Here is a 16248-nt window from a genome sequence, read left to right on the forward strand (position 1 = left end):
CCTGCGCCCCATATCCCCGCGCCCTGCTCTCCCCCCGTGCCCTGCGCCCCCATGTCCCCGCGCCCTGCTCTCCCCCCCGTGCCCTGCGCCCCCATGTCCCCGCGCCCCGCTCTGCCCCCGTGCCCTGCGCCCCCATGTCCCCGCGCCCCGCTCTCCCCCCCGTGCCCTGCGCCCCCATGTCCCCGCGCCCCGCTCTCCCCCCCGTGCCCTGCGCCCCCATGTCCCCGCGCCCTGCTCTCCCCCCCGTGCCCTGCGCCCCCATGTCCCCGCGCCCCGCTCTGCCCCCGTGCCCTGCGCCCCCATGTCCCCGCGCCCCGCTCTCCCCCCGTGCCCTGCGCCCCCATGTCCCCGCGCCCCGCTCTCCCCCCGTGCCCTGCGCCCCCATGTCCCCGCGCCCCGCTCTCCCCCCCGTGCCCTGCGCCCCCATGTCCCCGCGCCCTGCTCTGCCCCCCGTGCCCTGCGCCCCCGTGTCCCCGCGCCCCGCTCTGCCCCCGTGCCCTGCGCCCCCATGTCCCCGCGCCCCGCTCTGCCCCCCGTGCCCTGCGCCCCCATGTCCCCGCGCCCCGCTCTGCCCCCCGTGCCCTGCGCCCCCATGTCCCCGCGCCCCGCTCTCCCCCCGTGCCCTGCGCCCCCATGTCCCCGCGCCCCGCTCTCCCCCCGTGCCCTGCGCCCCCATGTCCCCGCGCCCCGCTCTCCCCCCCGTGCCCTGCGCCCCCATGTCCCCGCGCCCTGCTCTGCCCCCCGTGCCCTGCGCCCCCGTGTCCCCGCGCCCCGCTCTGCCCCCGTGCCCTGCGCCCCCATGTCCCCGCGCCCCGCTCTGCCCCCCGTGCCCTGCGCCCCCATGTCCCCGCGCCCCGCTCTCCCCCCGTGCCCTGCGCCCCCATGTCCCCGCGCCCCGCTCTCCCCCCCGTGCCCTGCGCCCCCATGTCCCCGCGCCCTGCTCTGCCCCCGTGCCCTGCGCCCCCATGTCCCCGCGCCCTGCTCTGCCCCCGTGCCCTGCGCCCCCATGTCCCCGCGCCCTGCGCCCCCATGTCCCCGCGCCCACGGCGCCGTCTCCCCGCTCGCAGCGCGGCCGCTCACGGCCCCTCACCTGGCCCCGCGGCGGCGCGGCGCGGCGCGGAGCGGAGCGGGCGGCCGAGCCCAGGCGCCGCGGCAGCTCGGGGACGGGCAGCTCCTGCGCCCGGGCTGGGCAGCGGCAGCTCCAGGGCCGCGAGCCGGGCTGCGCTGGCGGCCGGGCCGGGCCGGGCCGGGGAGGAGCCGCCGGAGGGGGCGGAGCCGGGAGGCAGGTCGGTGCCAAGTGATGTGTCATCAGCGGGGCGGCGGAGCCGGGGGAGCCGGGGCAGCCCGGGCCGGTGGGGATCCTGGGCGGCCGGGGGCAGGCGAGCCCGGGGCAGGGGGCGTGTGCTGGGCTTGGGCTTGTGTAGCGGGGGCGGGCACGGCAGGCGAGCCCCGGGTTCGGAGCGGGAGTGACCGCGGGGGAGTCGGGGCGAGGCCGGGGCGCTGGGCAGTAACGGGGGCTCCTGTGCGGGGCTGAAGCAGGCGCCCAGCTCTCGGGCAGCACTTGGAAAGGGATGTTGAAAAGCTGGAGCGGGGAAGTGACTGGGGGCTGGAGAAGGCCCCCGGCAGGAGTCTCGGGAACTGGCTCCGCTTAGCGCCGCACAAAGGGGATGGACGGAGGGTGGCTTGGCCATGGGGCATTAGCACCTTGGCTGGGAGAAGCTCCCGGGCCCTAAGGGCCCTTTAAGAGGGGGAGGTGAAACCAGACCCTGGCTAGAAGCTGAACCAGGTGTGCGGCAGCAGGGAGGGTTGACCTGGGAATGTGGCAGGGGGTTTCACTGGGGACGGGAGACCTGAGAGCCGGAAACCTGAGCCAGGAGGGGATGGGGGGGTAACACCTCTGCCCGGGGAACTGGAGCCTGATGGGGGGCGCTGGTTTCAGTTTGGGGCTGGGGGTGGAACGCAGGGAACCCCAGGGCTGGGGTCTAAGCTCCCTGCCCCCCAGAAGGACTTGACTGAGGGGTCCTGGTTGTACCCACAAGCTCTCTTTTATGCTGTGTTCCTATTCCTTCCGTTTTACTGGCTGACTGAGAGTCACGGTGAATCCCAGGAAGAGGGGTGCAGGGCCCAGACTCTATCACACTCCATGACACCAGACACGCAGGAGAGGTCAGGCAAATTGTTCTCACCCAGGGTGAGTAACTGTTGGAACCAGCTCCCAAGGGAAGGGCGGATTCTCCCTCTTCTTGGTGTCTTGAAACCAGGACTGGAGGCCTGTTTGGGAGGTGCTTTTGCCAAACAAAATTTAGTGCAATCAGGACAGAGGAAACTGGCCCTGTTCTCTGGCCTGTGTTTACAGAGGAGGTCCCGTCTGGCCTGCAAAGCTCTGAAGGGCTGAGTAGTGGGGTCTGTGAGTTAGGCTGGCTGTGTGCATGTGTAACCCACACATCTCCTAGGTGTGGGGCTGTCACGGCGTCCCCGGGCGATGCTCTGGAACCGCTCCCTATGAAGCCAGGCAGGAGTCTGGGGAAGTCTCCTTTCTGTGAGCAGCCTGTCTGCAGGGCAAACAGCTCACCCAGCTTCCACCTTCCTGGGTCTGACCTTGGAGCATTCAGCATCCTCTGTCCCTCCGTGCGCTTCCCACAGCGATTCTGCCCAGTCGGGGTCCTGGGGAAGCCAGAGGGTCCTGCCCCCCAACTCCGCAGTCAGACGGGACTCTCAGACAGTCAGTAAAACAGAGGTTTATTAGATGACAGGAACATGGTCTAACACAGAGCTTGCAAGTGCAGAGAACAGGAGCCCTCAGCTGGGTCCATTTTGGGGGGCAGTGAGCCAGACAACCACATCTGCCCCTCACTCCATGTCTCCAGCCAGCCCCAAACTGAAACTCTCTCCAGCCCCTCCTCCTCTGGGCTTTGTCCCTTTCCCGGGCCAGGAGGTCACCGGATTCCTTCGTTCTCCAACCCTTTAGCTCTCACCTTGCAGGGGGAAGGGACCAGGCCATCAGTTGCCAGGAAACAGGGTGTCGGCCATTCTCTGTTCAGATCCCTGCACACACCTGCTCTCTAGGGCTCTGCAAGGATCATACGCCCTTATCCCACCCCCTAGATACTTAAGAACTGCCTAGGGGAAACTGAGGCACCCCCACAATGTTCAAAGGAAACATTAAGAACAGTCCCGCTTCGTCACAGGGGCTCTGTCCCATCTAGGGGCACTGAGACCACTTAAAGAGAAAGATTATGAGTCTGCTCTACAGCTGCCATATGGCTTTTAACTCATGCGGTAGAAGCTCATGCACTAAGCTCCAGAGGCCCCAGGTTCAATCCTGCCCGCTGACAACCGGGGTCTGTCCACGTTACATTTGCAGCAGGATAGGGCCTGTGGTGGGGGTTGGGGGTACGCAGGTCTGGCCTTGGAAAAGAGCCCCTGCTGGCGGCAGAGCTGGGTGGTTCTTATGTGTGGTGAAGGCTCCTCCTGCCTCCAAGTCTGGACAGAATAACCCTGCCAAGGAGACTTGGCACATCCAGCCCTGGGTCCGGCTGGGTTGGTGGCTGCCGCACAGCCAGGGCCATAACAGTGCCTGCAGGGGGAGCCCCTTACCATGGCTGTGGGAGTTTGATCCAGAGCTTGGCGCTGCGCAGCCTGGCATGTCCGGATCCCGGGGCAGCGGCATGCAGGGCCCTGCTCACAGCTACTCGGAGTGGTTTGCAGTCCCCATATGTATTAGATTCAGATGTGACAATTCCTGACAAGGCCTGAAACACCCCCTCCTCCCACACTTTTGCCTGTGACTCTCTCTTCTCTGCCCTGACTCCCAGCTGCCTCGTTCAGCCCCCTCCCCGTCCCTCAGGATTATGACCTGTCTGACAGCAGTGCCTTGAGGCCGGGGAGGATTGAGTTCCCGCTGCTGGGGGAGCACAGACACAGAGCGCAATGCTTCTCCCCTGGAAGAGCTCAAGGACAAGATGACCAGTGCCAGCGGAAGCCCTGTGTCTAAGAGGGCAACACCCCCAATCGTTAAGCACACGCAGACCTTTGCTTTGGTGTGTGTTGGTATGTTTATAGCGTCAGCCTCTACTCTCCAGCCACCCCCCCCCCCAGCTCAGCAGTCACTCACTGGTTGGTTTCTTGTAGGTATTATGGCAAAAGCGGGTCGAAGCCACATCTTCCCCATGCTCTGCATTCTCTCTTCCCCCTCCCCAAAAAACCCTCTTTCTCCTCTTCCTTCTCCACATGCCTGATTGCTGTGGTTATTGGTTTTACTGTAGTGCCAAGAGGCCAGGGCTCCATCATACTAGGTGTTGTGCAAGCATGTAACGGGGACAGTCCCTGCCCCAGGAGCTCACTGGCCACGTGTGAGATGGGAGAGCAGGGGTGCAACAGACAGATGGCAAAGCGGCAGGGAGACGGAAAATGGTCTTGGTGAAGCTGGGTGGTTATTGTAGGCCTGGCGGCAGAGGGAGCTAGATGGATGAGGTTGCCTTGCAGAGCTTAAGGGGAGCTCGCCCTGCGTGTAAGGGCAGCCAGGCAGAAAGTGCAAAGGTGTGAACTGCTGCAAGTGCCCAGTGTCTGCTGTCCCATTGGCAGGGCAAAGGCGGAGTTGGCCCAGTGGTGTCTGGGAGATGATGGGGTGGTGGGGTGGGACAGGCCGTGGATGTGGAGATGAGGGGTTTGTGTCTGATGTGATGCTGAAGGGAGAACCAGGGGAGGGGGAACTGAGTCAGAGCTATGAGCTAGGTCATGTATCTGTGCAGCAGCATTTGGAACAGACGTGAGTGTGGGGCAGGATGGCCTTTGTCGAGGCTGGAGAGGAGACCATTTCCTTCATGCCCCTGAACCCCATCTTCCCACCACCAGGAGCCCTGAGCCCCCTGCAAGTTTATTTCTTGTAAGATCCATCGGCTGGAGACGTCCACAATCACTGCGCTTGGTTGCTGGTTTGTTGCTGGTGCAGTTGGATTTCAGGCAGCTGCAAACAGCTCACTGCTGGGTGGTGGGGTTGTGACATCCCAGGTAACCCAGCCAGTCATGTGACAACGGGGCAGCTCATCTGCCTGCTGCAATCCTGCTCGGGGAGGGGTTCTCAGAGTTTGTCCTGGTGACCCCTTTCACATACCAAGCCTCTGAGGGCGACTCTCCCCCCCCCCCGATACATTAAGAACACTTTGTTTATATTTAACACCATTATAAATGCTGGAGGCAAAGCGGGGGTTGGGGTGGAGGCTGACAGCTCGCGATCCCCCATGTAATAACCTCGTGACCCCCAAGGGGTCCCGACCCCCAGTCTGAGAACCCCTGTGCTAGGGAAAGTTGCAATGAAAAGTCTTTATCTGCACCACTAAAATCCCCCTCCGGGGCTGTGGGAGTGGGTTCTGCTGCTGGGCGGGCTGGCGCTTTGCTGGGAGATCTATAGCCAGTGCGCGCACAGCTCCCCCATTCCCTAGCCGAACCATATCCATATGTATGGCAGGGTCTGGCGGCTTCCCTTCCCAGTAACGTAATTTAAAGGGAAATACAGTTTCACTGGTACAAGGTGTAACAGGCAGCGCAGTGAATTCACCTGAATCTAATTCCAACAGCTGCTAGAACAGTTGTTTTCACGTGACTGAACTAATCTCATCAAATCCCTGAAGAGATCAGCTTGCTTTAGAAGTGTCCATCCTGTCACATTCCTGCCAAGCCCCAACTTTCCGTGTAACCTCCAGTCTCACCCAGCTCTGCTGGCTGCTCTGTCCAGAGGGGACAAGCTGCATGCGCTGGACTCACTGGGGAAAGGGGAGTGGGATGCCCTGCCTGCAACACCATGGCACTTGGCATTCCCTTCTCAAGGAGCCCCAGGTCAGCGGGCTGCTCCTTGTGCTGGGGCAGTTCCATTCGGAGCCACAGGCCAAGACAGTCTCTGTCCATGCGTTGCTGATTAGTAACAATACTGTCGGGTCTCTCCTTCGCCTGCGCTTGCAGGCGGGTAGGATAGATGAGATGCGAGTTTCCATTTGTGGCACATTTCCAGTCTGCCCTGTGTCACATGCTCACTGTCTCAGACAGGCCCCTTGCTGTGCACACTGTGTGTCACGTGCACTCCCAAGCAAAGTCCTGGGTACGGACTGGACGCTGCCTGGGCTGAGCCAACAGCTTGTGTGCAGCCGGGAGGCATTCATTTCAAACTCTGCAGGCAAGTCATGCCTGCTAGGGCTGAAGGACGATGGATCACGAGGGGCAGGTAATGACCCTTGTGCCAATGCAGGACTCTCGCTGCAGTTTGCCCTAGCGAGGCTCTGCGGTGTCTTTGTGCAGGTGCTGCTGACACAGCTGTGGGCCAGTCGGGGACACCGCTCCTGGCTTGTCGTGTTCACTCTTTCACTTTTATGCTAATGGGATTGATTTTTATTCACTTACTGTTTAGCTGGGTCAGTTTCTGGGTCCTTGGCATGTTTTTCAAGCCTCCCTGTGTCCTTGGATTCACTGCACCTGCTACGCAGTAGTTCTAGCCACTGAACGGAGCACTGGGGAAAGGTGCTGTGTGGAACAGACCCTGCTCCATAGAACAGGACCCTTCACTGGCAGGGCAAGGAGCCCCCAGCACGCTGCTCCCCAGCCTTAGCTGTGCCCTGGAGGGACTGTCTTCTGGAGCTTGGTCTCCGGCGCTCAGTCACTCCCTGCTCTCTCTGCTGAGACTGCTAATGAGGGGCCACTTAATGCCGTTTGTGATGTGTCACCTGCCTTCTGGGTCATCCTGTGCACACTCCACTTCACCAAAATCACAGGTAGCCACCAGATGGCAGCACCATTCCAGCACTGCTGACCTGAGGTCAGATTTCCAGCAGTTCTCAAACTGTGGCTCGGGACCCTGTTTTAATAGGGTCGCCACAGCTGGTCTTAGACTTCCTGGGGTCCGGGGCAAAGTTGAAGCCTGAGCCCCACTGGCAGTAGCCAAAGCCAGAGGCCTTCAGCCCTGTGTGGCAGGGCAAAGGTTACAGGCGCCCCGCCTGGGGCTGAAGCCCTTGGGCTTCGGCTTTGGACCCCCAACCCTGGGTGGTGGGGCTCAGGCTTTGGCTTCGGCCCCCTGTCCAGGGCAGTGGGGCTCAGGCAGGCTTGGGCTTTGGTCCCCCTCCCGCGGTCGTGTAGTAATTTTTGTTGTCAGAAGCGGGTCTTGGTGCAGTGAAGTTTGAGAACCCCTAGATTAGACCTAGCAATGAAATATTCCATCCCCAAGCCCCCTCTCAGCCTGGGGCTAGATTGGAACTAGTGTCCCTTAGATGGGAAAGGCCTCCTAGCTACCTCTCCATCCCCGCTGGCCAGTGTCTCCTGGTGACTGGCGAGGCCCCATTTTCATGGTGTTTCCCTATCGAGCTGGATGAAATGTGGGGTATAGGGTGTGGGAGGGGAAGGGGGCTTGAAGCCCTCCAGCATTGTGGGCAGTTCTCACACTTGGGTGCAGTGGGCCCCAGCAGCCAAGAATAGCTGAAGGCAAAAGGGGGTGCACGTTCATGCACACAGTGGTTGGTATGTGTGATGAAGTGGGACTGTTCTTAATGTTTCCTCTGAATAGTGTGGGGGTGCCTCAGTTTCCCCTAGGCAGTTCTTAAGTATCTAGGGGGTGGGGTAAGGGTGTATGATCATTGCAGAGCCCTAGAGGGCATGTGTGTGCAGGAGTCTGGACACAGAGAATGGCCGACACCCTGTTTCCTGGCAACTAATGGCCTGGGCCCTTCCCCCCCTGCAAGGTGAGAGCTGAAGGGTTGGAGAACAAAGGAATCCGGTGACCTCCTGGCCCTGGAAAGGAACAAAGCCCAGAGGAGGAGGGGCTGGAGGGGGTTTTCAGTTTGGGGCTGGCTGGGACATGGAGTGAAGTGCAGACGTGGTTATCTGGCTCACTGCCCCCCAGAATGGACCCAGCTGAGGGGTCCCGTTCTCTGCACCTGCAAGCTCTGTTTTAGACCATGTTCCTGTCGTCTAATAAACCTTCTGTTTTACTGGCTGGCTGAGAGTCACGTCTGACTGCGAAGTTGGGGTGCAGGACCCTCTGGCTTCCCCAGGAGCACCGCCTGAGCGGACTCGCTGGGGGAAGCACACGGAGAGGCAGAGGATGCTGAATGCTCCGAGGTCAGACCCAGGAAGGTGGAAGCTGTGTGAGCTGTGTGTCCTGAAGACAGTCTGCTCACAGAAAGGCGACTACCCCAGAGTCCTGACTGGCTTCATGGGGAGCAGTTCCAGAGCATCGCCCAGGGACTCCGTGACAACTGGTGGCAGCGGTGGGATGTACTGCACCCCGTGGATGGCGCTTCCTGCAGTAAGTGACTGGGGAGCAGTAACACGAAGGGGGATTGCCGAGGACCAGGCCTGCTGAAGGCTCAGAGAGGAGCGGTTTCGGGGGGCGGTTAACCCCTGGGAGTGTGTGACCAGCGAGAAGGACTGTGCAGTAACAGGGTTCCCCTGGGGATTGCAGCGAGCAGTCCAAGGGGCGGAGGAGTCTGCAGCTCGACCCTGGCAAAGAGGTGGTGACCTCGAGAAGGGCTGGCACACTAGGGGTTCTCCCTGGAAACCGTGGGGAGCTGAGAACACACGGGCCTGTGAGTCCACAACAACTTGGGAGGAGCGGAGTGATGGCCTGTCACCGTCTCCTTAAGAAGGACATTGTAACCCTGTGCAAAAAGAGAGGGTTGAGCATTGGAAAGTTCACCAAAGCAGAGTTAATCGTGCAGCTGGAGGAGGATGACCGCTCTAAGGAACAGATTCCTGACCCCAACTGGGGCTATAGCAGGATCTGGGAGCAGCTGAAGCGGGAGCCAGGCATCGCCAAGACTCCTGTCCCCGACCAGACGGTCTTCACGATCGGGTTCCCCATCGGGGGATCGAGTCGGACGGGATTGGAGCTGAGTCTGAGAGAGCAAGAGGACCGTGGGAGACAGCGAGAGCCCGAGAAAGAGCTGCAGAAGCAGCAGCAGCATGAACTGGCGGTGGGGGAGCGGAGAGGCCTAGGGGACCTCCCCGGGGTGAGTGGGGATAGATCCCGGGGGGCCAGTTCCGCAGGGAACCTCGAGACTAAATTGCTGCCCCTGGTTAAGGAGGGGTGGCATGTGGATGCCCACCTCACTGCCTTTGAGCAGGCTGGCGATTTGAACCAAGGGGACCCTGCGGAAAAGCCCCGGTGTCTAGTTCCCTTGCTGGGTCCCAAGGCCATAGACTCCGTCAGCCAGATGGGTGGGGATGTGGACAGGCTCCCACTCCTGACCCCAACCTATATGTCTGTGTGGAGTTTCCTGGGGCCAGCCCCCCCCCGGACCTCCAGTGGGAGCAGAAGGTGATGGTCAATGGGGAGACATTCTTGGGGTGGCCAAAGGGCATGGGCTGCATAAACCTTCCCACATGCGGCCTGCGAGTGCTATCGAACACCCCTGACCTAAGGGAGGGCGTGAAACTGGAAGGGCCTGGTGTAACTCCTACCAAGGAATGGGAGAGATGCTGGGGCATCCATGGGAACGTTGGTGGCTTCAAACTTCCCCAGGTCACCGGCTAAAGTGACCCCGCTCAGTTCGATCTCGAAGGGGGGAGAGATGTGACGAAGTGGGACTGTTCTTAATGTTTCCTCTGAATAGTGTGGGGGTGCCTCAGTTTCCCCTAGGCAGTTCTTAAGTATCTAGGGGGTGGGGTAAGGGTGTATGATCATTGCAGAGCCCTAGAGGGCATGTGTGTGCAGGAGTCTGGACACAGAGAATGGCCGACACCCTGTTTCCTGGCAACTAATGGCCTGGGCCCTTCCCCCCCTGCAAGGTGAGAGCTGAAGGGTTGGAGAACAAAGGAATCAGGTGACCACCTGGCCCTGGAAAGGAACAAAGCCCAGAGGAGGAGGGGCTGGAGGGGGTTTTCAGTTTGGGGCTGGCTGGGACATGGAGTGAAGTGCAGACGTGGTTATCTGGCTCACTGCCCCCCAGAATGGACCCAGCTGAGGGGTCCCGTTCTCTGCACCTGCAAGCTCTGTTTTAGACCATGTTCCTGTCGTCTAATAAACCTTCTGTTTTACTGGCTGGCTGAGAGTCACGTCTGACTGCGAAGTTGGGGTGCAGGACCCTCTGGCTTCCCCAGGAGCACCGCCTGAGCGGACTCGCTGGGGGAAGCACACGGAGAGGCAGAGGATGCTGAATGCTCCGAGGTCAGACCCAGGAAGGTGGAAGCTGTGTGAGCTGTGTGTCCTGAAGACAGTCTGCTCACAGAAAGGCGACTACCCCAGAGTCCTGACTGGCTTCATGGGGAGCAGTTCCAGAGCATCGCCCAGGGACTCCGTGACAGTATGAAAGTGGGTCTGAGGACAGATGGGTCAGTTTTCATTGGCAGGGAACCTTCCCTTTGAGCCTTTGCAGCATGAGCCCGTCCCTGGATCAGAAACTGCCATAACTCTGTTCCCATCCCTCACGTGGCTCCATTTCCCCTGCCCGGCGGAGCTGTGTTGACTGTACTGGGTTGTTGTGTGTGTGTGTGGCTTTAGCTAGAGAACGCTTCTCTGCCTCTGCCCCTGGAGACAGGGCTGCCAAGTGCTTGCTGGGCAGGGGTGGCAGGTTCCAGACATTGTCAAGTGTCAGTTAAATAAACCAAATGGGACCCTCATCACAGCTGATGCGTTAGAGCATTTCACAGGGTCGCGGGGGATTTGCCTGGGCAAGACTGCAAAGCCTTGGAGCCAGGCTGTCACTCAGAGGTGGGGGCAGGTTGAACGGGAGCACGGCACCCATCCTCATTCCCCCACATCAGACAAGCAGTGTAGAACCCAGGGACACGTTCTCCTGGCTGGGAGAGAGCAGGCTGGGGCTGGGGTCTGGTGCACAACTGGGGGGAGGGATGTTCACCAGAACTTAGGCTGGTGTGAGTGAGGGCTGAGCCATTCCTGCGGTGAGATGTGCTTAATGCCTGTGGGGCAGGCACACTGGCAGCGCTCACTCTGTGTCCAGCGTCCCTTGGTACCCATCACTGGCACTGTAGCATCTAGTTCTGTTGTCTGAGGAGATCGTGTGGAGCAGGGCCTGGGATGGGGAGCTCAGATCTGCTATGCTCTCTGGTGTGACTGTGGCAGCTCCCTGTCCTGCTCTGCTATTGGGAAGGAGGGAGGAGGAAAGTGGAGTTTGGCCATGGATGAGCTGCTCTGTGCAGCAGCAGGGAAGGTGACTTTCTCTCAAGCACTCCCTCGTGTGCACCTCCAAGGAAACCCAAGTGTGGCATGGGGTCTCCTGAGGATCATCCTCTGGGTACAGTCAGCTGGGCTTTCCAAGGGTCACGCTGCCCAGCTCCCATTGCTAGTTCAGCTGTGGGTGTGGTTTTAATGTAAATTACTTGCTGAGCTAACCATAAACCTTGGCTCTAAAAAGCTGTGCCTATTTAACTCTGTGGTGGTGCTGGCCTGACGTCCGTGGTGAGAGAAGCCCGCTGTTCGAAGTGGTGCCCTACTGGGGAAAGGCTCTGTCGCACATTAGCCATGTCCCAAGCCATCCAGTGCCATAAGCGCTAACGCTGCACCTCGGAGCATGGGGCTGCTGCCTGGAGCTTGTGACAGTTCTTGGGGTACCCAGGATTGTGGGTCACCTTGTTCCCCACTGTCTCTAGCGAGGGGTAGCGGTGACGGGGTCCCCAGGGTGAAACCTGGGCTGTGGGACTGCTGAGCCCTCCAAACCCACCAGCCTGGGCTGTCTCTCACACTGTGATGCTGCGTCAAGCTACAAACCTCTGACAGGCCCTGCACTTACACAGCCAGCCACAGGCAGGGACACACCCAGCTGAGATGATTTCCCAGCCACTCATGGATAAGGCTACGTTTTAGTCATGGGTATTTTTAGTAAAAGTAATGGACAGGTCACAGACAGTAAACAAAAATTCACGGCCTGTGGCCTGTCTATGACTTGTACTATATACCTCTAATAAAACTTGGGCCGGGGGTGCTGTGGGGGGCATCCTGGGACCCCCTCTGGTGTTGGGGGGAGCAGGCCGTAGCGTGTGGCCCGGGACCCCCTCTGATGCTGGGGCGCAGGGTTGGCTGGGCTGGCAGGCTCCCTACCCGACTCCGCATGGCTCCCTGGAAGCAGCCGGCATGTCTCTGCAGCTCCTAGGGAGAGGGAAGGCCGGGGGCTCTGCACGCTGCCCTTCCATGAATCATAGAATCATAGAATATAAGGGTTGGAAGGGACCCCAGAAGGTCATCTAGTCCAACCCCCTGCTCAAAGCAGGACCAATTCCCAGTTAAATCATCCCAGCCAGGGCTTTGTCAAGCCTGACCTTAAAAACCTCTAAGGAAGGAGATTCTACCACCTCCCTAGGTAACGCATTCCAGTGTTTCACCACCCTCTTAGTGAAAAAGTTTTTCCTAATATCCAATCTAAACCTCCCCCACTGCAGCTTGAGACCATTACTCCTCGTTCTGTCATCTGCTACCATTGAGAACAGTCTAGAGCCATCCTCTTTGGAACCCCCTTTCAGGTAGTTGAAAGCAGCTATCAAATCCCCCCTCATTCTTCTCTTCTGCAGGCTAAACAATCCCAGCTCCCTCAGCCTCTCCTCATAACTCATGTGTTCCAGACCCCTAATCATTTTTGTTGCCCTTCGCTGGACTTTCTCCAATTTATCCACATCCTTCTTGAAGTGTGGGGCCCAAAACTGGACACAGTACTCCAGATGAGGCCTCACCAATGTCGAATAGAGGGGAACGATCACGTCCCTCGATCTGCTCGCTATGCCCCTACTTATACATCCCAAAATGCCATTGGCCTTCTTGGCAACAAGGGCACACTGCTGACTCATATCCAGCTTCTCGTCCACTGTCACCCCTAGGTCCTTTTCCGCAGAACTGCTGCCTAGCCATTCGGTCCCTAGTCTGTAGCTGTGCATTGGGTTCTTCCGTCCTAAGTGCAGGACCCTGCACTTATCCTTATTGAACCTCATCAGATTTCTTTTGGCCCAATCTTCCAATTTGTCTAGGTCCTTCTGTATCCTATCCCTCCCCTCCAGCGTATCTACCACTCCTCCCAGTTTAGTATCATCCGCAAATTTGCTGAGAGTGCAATCCACACCATCCTCCAGATCATTTATGAAGATATTGAACAAAACCGGCCCCAGGACCGACCCTTGGGGCACTCCACTTGATACCGGCTGCCAACTAGACATGGAGCCATTGATAACTACCCGTTGAGCCCGACAATCTAGCCAACTTTCTATCCACCTTATAGTCCATTCATCCAGCCCATACTTCCTTAACTTGCTGACAAGAATACTGTGGGAGACCGTGTCAAAAGCTTTGCTAAAGTCAAGAAACAATACATCCACTGCTTTCCCTTCATCCACAGAACCAGTAATCTCATCATAGAAGGCAATTAGATTAGTCAGGCATGACCTTCCCTTGGTGAATCCATGCTGGCTGTTCCTGATCACTTTCCTCTCATGCAAGTGCTTCAGGATTGATTCTTTGAGGACCTGCTCCATGATTTTTCCAGGGACTGAAGTGAGGCTGACTGGCCTGTAGTTCCCAGGATCCTCCTTCTTCCCTTTTTTAAAGATGGGCACTACATTAGCCTTTTTCCAGTCATCCAGGACTTCCCCGGTTCGCCACGAGTTTTCAAAGATAATGGCCAATGGCTCTGCAATCACAGCCGCCAGTTCCTTCAGCACTCTCGGATGCAACTCGTCCGGCCCCATGGACTTGTGCACGTCCAACTTTTCTAAATAGTCCCTAGCCAATGGGAGCTGCAGGGGCGAGCAGACAGGGGCAGCATGCAGATCCCTCTGCCCCCTCTGCCTAGGAGCTGCAGGGCCATTCCGGCTGCTTCAAGCCCTTCCCCCCACCCCCCCTCCATGAGGTAAGCACCATCCCAACCCCCTGCTCCAGCCCTGAGCTCCCTCACACACCGAAACTACTGCTCTGTGTGTGTGTTGGGGCGGGGGGGACAGTGGCCTCAGACTGCCCCAGCAGCAGTCGGTGCAGCTGGCCCAGGGGCTGCCTGAGCTGTTCGGGCAGCCCCGGAGCCAGCCTCACCGGTTGCTGCAGAAGTCACGGAGGTCCCAGAAAGTTACGGAATCTGTGACCTCCATGACAGACTCTCAGCCTTACTCATGGACCATCAGCAAGGAGGCCCCAGCCAATTCTCCCAGCTGCCCAGCCTTGCACCCCAGAACTGCACTGGTCAGAAGCCTGGCCTGTGTAAGTTCATTACCTAGTTCGCCACTACGTCAAAGGAAAGTGGACATGCACCAGTCTTTGTAATCTAAGCAGATTCCCCAAGCACTTTAGACAAACTCACTGGTAAGGATAGAGCATTAAAATAAGTTTATTAACGACAGAGAGATTGTAAGTGGTAGGCACAAAGTCCAAGTTAGTTACCTTGAGAAATAAAAATAGAAACACGCATTCTAAATTCAAAAACTTTTAGTCTAAGCAAGAGTTGAATCAAACAGTTTTTCTCACCTTGACAGCTGGTACAAGCAGGTTACAGATCCTCAATACACAGACTGGACCCTTTTTCAGCCTGAGACCAAACTCCCCAGTTCTAAGTCTTTGTCTTCCACGTTTCCCTCCAGGTGTTGAGATGGCAGGGGGCTAGGGGAAGAGAGAGGCCAAATGGTGTCACTGTCTCTCTTTTTATACCTTCTCCCAGCTGCTAGAAAGATCCTGCTGTGACGTGGGGGTCAGGCAGTCCCTATGGTCAAGCAGCCTCCATTGTGTATGTGCTGCCTTCGAGATGGATCACTTGATGATTATGTTCCCTCTGGGGCACCTGGCATTGGCCACTGCGGAGACAGGACACTGGGCGAGATGGACCATTGGTCTGACCCAGTGTGACCGTTCTTACGTTCCCTTGTTGTAACTGTAACACATACAGCAATACTTCATAACTTCACGTACCATGAGAGCACATACTAGCCACCAGGTTATTAGTGTTCAGCCAATCCAGACTCACCAAATGATACCTCACAAGGCACCCTTTGTACAAAACATCATAATCCTATTGCAGTGGGGGTTCCAGGGAGTTACTTTGAGGTATAGAGTGCCAGGGGCCTTGCCCAGGGTGGCTGGGTGCCAGATCCCTAACACTACCAGCCTGTGAGCCACTCAAGCACTGTCCTCTGGGGTAGATCAGCCCTGACTTCGCAGTGCAGGTGCACCCCAGTCCCTGACTCCCTTTGAAGCCTTCCCCTGTGATATCCAGCCCCTGACACTGGCTGCTCACAGGAATCCCAGCTCCTCTGCCCCAAAGGGGAGCAGCATGCCCCAGTTTCCCAGTTTTACCTTCAGTCGTCGCTCCTGTAAATCACACAGCATTTGTGAGCACTTGTAATAAAATAACAGCAGCGTTATTTAAGAACGAATAGAGATTCAACTAGACATGCGAGAGTGGTGGAAACAAATGATTACAATACAAAACAAAATCTCAAACCACAAACTGAGGCCTACATTTATCAATAGTCACTAGGGGTACTGGGGTACTAGTTAGTGTCTGCTACCGATCACCAAATCACACTAGGGACCAGGATGATGCCCTCCTTATGCACCTGTCTATAATGTGTAGGCAACAGAAACACTGTGATCCTGGGGGTCTTATGCTGGAGGACGAAAACATCCTTGGAATTTTTAAGACGTTTCCTAACTCAAAAAGTGTTGCAGCCAATGTGGGGGAATTCGTTATTAGACCTTGTTCTAGCAGATAAAGAACTGATTGCAGAACCAAAAATTAATGGTAACTAAGGTACAAGTGCTCATGACTTGATCCCGTTTATAATGTCCAAGCAGAATAAAGTCAAGACCAGTAATAGATGTACTTGGTGCTCTAATAGGGCCAGTTTCACAAAGCTGAAAACAATTATGAGCCAGATCAGCTGGGAGGAAGAATTTAATCAGAAAAATGTGAATGATAATTGGGACTAGTTTAAGAACATCTTACTAGATGCCCAAAAACCCACAGCCCCACAATTGAGGAAGAAGGCTGTGCTGCTTAAAAAAACAACCTGGATTAGAGGGGAAGAGAAGGCAGTTTAGGTAGATAGATGATTGATTAAATAGATAAAAAGGGGAAGTTGATAGTAGTGAATATTAATCAGAAGTTAGACACTGTATCAATTGATAAGGGAAGGCAAAGGACACAAGGCGAACTTTATGGCCAGCAGAGTTAAGGACAATAAGAAGGAGTTTTTTAAATATATTAGGAACAAAAAAGTGGTATTGGTCTGTAGATGAACCACTAGATGGGAATCGTCGAATTATCAATAATAATGTGGAAAAAG

At 57.4% G+C, this 16248-nt stretch overlaps 2 protein-coding genes across 6 annotated transcripts in view; one reads left to right on the forward strand and one right to left on the reverse strand.

Annotated features, from left to right (window-relative positions):
* The window catches only part of LOC125635196 (uncharacterized), a 38149-nt gene extending 36921 nt beyond the window's left edge, over positions 1-1228 (reverse strand). The window contains exon 1 of one of the 3 annotated variants that reach the window (XM_048846571.2): positions 1091-1227. The gene's annotated coding sequence lies outside the window, so the exon portion shown is untranslated. Of the gene's footprint in view, positions 1-1090 lie in introns of all 3 variants that reach the window. The other 2 variants (XM_048846570.2, XM_048846573.2) reach the window with 2 other exon arrangements.
* LOC125635193 (dedicator of cytokinesis protein 2-like) overlaps positions 1-16248 on the forward strand; it is a 344043-nt gene that overhangs the window by 240240 nt on the left and 87555 nt on the right. The window lies entirely within an intron of this gene.

This window comes from Caretta caretta, chromosome 4, assembly GCF_965140235.1.
Source record: "Caretta caretta isolate rCarCar2 chromosome 4, rCarCar1.hap1, whole genome shotgun sequence".
NCBI lineage: Eukaryota > Metazoa > Chordata > Testudines > Cheloniidae > Caretta > Caretta caretta.